The sequence below is a fragment of the Octopus bimaculoides genome, chromosome 10 (genome assembly GCF_001194135.2).
Source record: "Octopus bimaculoides isolate UCB-OBI-ISO-001 chromosome 10, ASM119413v2, whole genome shotgun sequence".
Classification (NCBI taxonomy): domain Eukaryota; kingdom Metazoa; phylum Mollusca; class Cephalopoda; order Octopoda; family Octopodidae; genus Octopus; species Octopus bimaculoides.
In genome coordinates this window covers 14473960-14479025 of record NC_068990.1, presented here as the reverse complement: position 1 = coordinate 14479025, position 5066 = coordinate 14473960, and positions in this window count along the sequence as shown.

Below are 5066 nucleotides of genomic sequence, written 5' to 3'. Positions count from 1 at the left end.
TCGTAAGCGACGGAGTGCCAACAACAACATGTATGTATGTATGTATATATGTATGTTTCTTAGTGTATTTGTGAGTTTAGTGAATATATATGGTGTATATAAAGACAGTTGTATGTACTCATGATCATCAATAAATATAACACAAACTATATTCTTGATTCAGAAAGAAAATGAAAAAAAAGAAATAAAATTAAAAATGCATTTTTGCTCAAATGAAATTATTTATTTAATTAGGAAATATATAAAATAAAATTATGAAAACTTTATTCATAATTAAAATGTTTATTCATAAACCAAAATTAATAATCAATGCTTCTGGCATTTTAATCCTTTTATTTTTAAGATTTCTTTTAATCAGAGTGTCACCAATCTAATTCATTAGTAAAGTTTCTGGTTTGTTCCATTCTCCTCGAAGTGACGTAAATAAAAATTCTTCGTTTTTTTTGTTTTTTTTTTAAAAGTTCTCCTATTCATCTTTGACTTAATGATCTTCCCAGTTTTAGGAAAAATGTCCAGATTGGAAGGAAAAAAATAAAAAATATAAGAGAACTCATGTGTTGAGTAGAATAGTCAAGAACATAACCATGTTGGTTTATCACCTGTCTGACAATAACAGCAACTAGTTTTAATACGACGACAAGAAGCCTATAATGTTCAAAGATAGTATAGATTCTAATACAACCAGACGGTATTGTGCAATCACTGGAATTAAAGACACACAGACACACACACACATATACTTATGTATGTATGTGTATATATATATACACACACATATATATATATATATATATATATATATATATATATATATATATATATATATATATATATATATATATATATATATATATATATATATACATATATGTATATAATATAGATATATGTATGTATATACATACATGTATATGTGCATATACATATATATGTATACACATATGTGTATATATATATAGATATATATATATATATGCACACACATACATATATATGTGTGTATATGTGTGTGTGATACATATATTCATATATGTATATACACAATGAATATATACATACACATACACATACAAAATACATTTGAAATGCCACGCAATATTTAAATACATCGAATAAGCTGTTGCGTAAAGAAGGGAAGACAGTCATTCATTTATTTTTATTTTCGGTTATTTTTGTTTTTTTTAGTTATTTTTTTGTTTCGGGAAATTTCTTGCATCGAATAACATGTACTGTCTTTCTTATTGTAGATAATGATTTATCCAACAATCTGAATTGTACAAAAAAAAAAAAAAATTAAATAAATAAATAAATGAAAAAAAAAAAAACTTCACAGACAATTATGTCACCACATCAAAATTATCTTAATGCTCATAGGCAAAGTTTTCTGAATTTTTTTCATTTTAGTTTCTCAGACATCTATAATGACCATCAGTTGGACCTTATCGAATCGAAATAGCTGACTGTCTCGCAGTTTTCCTAGCTTTTAGCAATCATTTGTCACTGTTCATATAGATATCATCATCGTTATTATTGTCTAGGCGCAGGAGTGGCTGTGTGGTAAGTAGCTTGCTTACGAACCACATGGTTCCAGGTTCAGTCCCACTGCGTGGCACCTTGGGCAAGTGTCTTCTACTATAGCCTCGGGCCGACCAAAGCCTTGTGAGTGGATTTGGTAGACGGAAACTGAAAGAAGCCCATCATATATATGTATGTATGTGTGTGTGTGTTTGTTTGTGTGTCTGTATTTGTCCCCATTAGCATTGCTTGACAACCGATGCTGGTGTGTTTATGTCCCCGTCACTTAGCGGTTCGGCAAAAGAGACAGATAGAATAAGTACTAGGCTTACAAAGAATAAGTCCCAAGGTCGATTTGCTCGACTAAAGGCGGTGCTCCAGCATGGCCACAGTCAAATGACTGAAACAAGTAAAAGAGTAAAAGAGAATGTTGACTATTCCATGCTTGCATGGGTTGGAAGGAATTTGTTGATATTGTGGGGTTTTTATACAGCTGGTTAAAAGGGAAATCACGCAAAGGACAACTCATTGCATTGGTATGGACACCTGATGTATATGGTGGAGGATATTCAGTTAATATACAATAATGGTGAATGCTCAAAATGGATGGATCCTATGGAAGGGGGAAAATCTAGGGATATATGTGCATGCAGACACACACACACACACATACATGCACAGTTGCATGCATGTGCACACACACACATATACACACATACACATACTTTCATATATGTATATATGTGTGTATATATATGTATATATGAGTGTATATGTATATATATGTTTATGTATGTATGTATGTAACTATCTACCTCTCTCAATCTCTCTCTCTCTCTATATATATATATATATATATATATCGGCTTGCGAAGACCTGTTGGGGCAAGTGAAATCGAAATCGTGATGGCACCTGTACCAGTGGAGCACTAAGAGCACCGTCCGAGCGTGATCATTGCCAGAGCAGCTGTCTGGCTTCCGTGCCAGTGGCATGTAAATAGCACCATTTAAACATGATTGTTACCAGCGTCGCCTTCTAGAACTCGTGCCGGTGGCACGCGAAAAAATATTCCAGTGAGGTCACTGCCAGTGCTACTGGACTGGCTCCTGTGCAGGTGGCATGTAAAAAACACCTTTTTGAGTGTAGCCATTGCCAGTACCGCCTGACTGGCCTTCGTGCTGGTGGCACGTAAAAGCACCCACTACACTCTCGGAGTGGTTGGCGTTAGGAAGGGCATCCAGCTGTAGAAACTCTGCCAAATCAGATTGGAGCCTGGTGTAACCATCTGGTTCGCCAGTCCTCAGTCAAATCGTCCAACTCATGCTAGCATGGAAGGCGGACGTTAAACGATGATGATGATGATGATGATGATATATACACGCACATATATGTGTGTGTGTGTGTGTGTAATCTATCTATCTATTTATCAATATATACAGAAAGGAGAGAGAGAGAGAGAGACGGGCTGATAGACAGACAAACAGACAGGTAGAGAGGTTTGGTAGACATTTATATATAAACACATGGTTCGCAAACATGATTTCATCTCATCAATTTATCTAAAACAAACAAAAGCCATAAATAAACAAAAAGCCAGAAGTATTCAATTAAGCTTCCTTCTTTGCATCGTACACATTCTACACAGCGTTTTAATCAAGGTACAACACTGTGGAGTAGAGCTTCTATAAATATATTTGTTTGTTACTTTATCATGGTGCTGTGTATGTACGTGTGTATAGGCTGTTGTTTGCATAACCAACATATTCTAAAATGTCTTACAAACACGACATTATGGTTGAGGCATTTCAAGTGAAAATAATAAGAAGTTTGTATGTCCTTAGGAATTTCCATTCTGTACCCTTTCTAATAATGAATTTTTATTTCTTGTTTATTCCAAACATTTTCAAGTGAAGCTTGTCCAAATGAGGAATATGTATTCAGATCTTTTTCTTTCCTTGAAATATTTAACCAAATGCTTTATGGCTCTTATAAGAATTCATTGCTTTTGTGACACAGTTATTGTTACAATAATGATAACAAAATCGAACATACTGTAGCTTATAGCTTATTAATAAAAGCCATATTAACCTATTAAATAGATATAACAAATAAAATCCCTTGTACATATATATATGTTTTTCTTTATATGCTTAAATAGTACAATTCTGATTGAATAACAAACACTGATAATTGAATTGCTACAACAATTCTAGTTTAATGCTGGATACACATATATATATACATATATATACTTATATGTGTGTGTGTAGAATGTAAAGAAAATCAGGAGGTATGAGATAAATATGTATTTCACTAGTTGATCTCCTTAGGATGACAGCCATTTCGCAGTCAATGCCATGCAAATATAATTCATTTTAGTGTACAAAAAATTTTTTTGAATGTCTGCATTAGTGTCATCATCATCATCATCATCGTTTAACGTCCGCCTTCCATGCTAGCATGGGTTGGATGATTTGACTGAGGACTGGCGAACCAGATGGCTGCACCAGGCTCCAATCTGATTTGACAGAGTTTCTACAGCTGGATGCCCTCCCTAACGCCAACCACTCCGAGAGTGTAGTGGGTGCTTTTACGTGCTACTGGCACAAGGGCCAGTCACACGGTACTGGCAACGGTCACGCTCAAAAAGGTGTTTTTCACATGCCACCTGCACAGGAGCCAGTCCAGCGGCACTGGCAACAGCCTCGCTCAAATGATTTTCTAACGTGCCACCAGCATGAGTTCTAGAAGGCGACGCTGGTAACAATTACGCTCAAATGGTGCTATTTGAGCGTAATTGTTACCAGCGTCACCTTCTAGCACTCATGCTGGTGGCATGTTAGAAAATCGTTCGAGTGATTTTCTAACGTGCCACCAGCGTGTATGCTATAAATTGCATAGTACTATTGTACATTTTAAAAACCAATGCAAGTATGGAAGGCTCGCTCTTCAGATCAACAGAATAACATGGTTGCATCAATTTTTCAAAATCAGTATATGTAGCTTGAAGCTAGGTCCACTAAAGGAGCTTTTTTGTGATTATCACTGGATTATATAAATACATATATTGTACACTAAATCTATATATATATTCTTTTATTCTTTTACATGTTTCAGTCATTTGATTGCAGCCATGCTGGAGCACCACCTTAAAGAGTTTCAGTTGAGTTTCAATTGAACCCAGGACTTTTTCTTTAGTAACTGAGTAATTCTTCTATTGGATTCTTTTGCTGAACTGCTAGGTTACGGGGATGTAAACACACTAACATTAGTTGGTGGGGGGACAAACACAGACACAAACACACAAATATTTTAGCATTTTTTACCTTGTCTTATTTTCCTTTTATATATATATATATATATATATGTGAGTAAAAATAAATAAAAAAAAAGGGTTTTGTATGATCGTGTATAGAGGAATATATTATTTTATTTAAAAGAGTTCCAACTCTGTCTGTTTTTTATGTTATTTATTTATATTCTTGTAAAATTTATGTGGGATATAGAATATGGAATATATAATATATAATATAAAAAAAGATGGATGGTA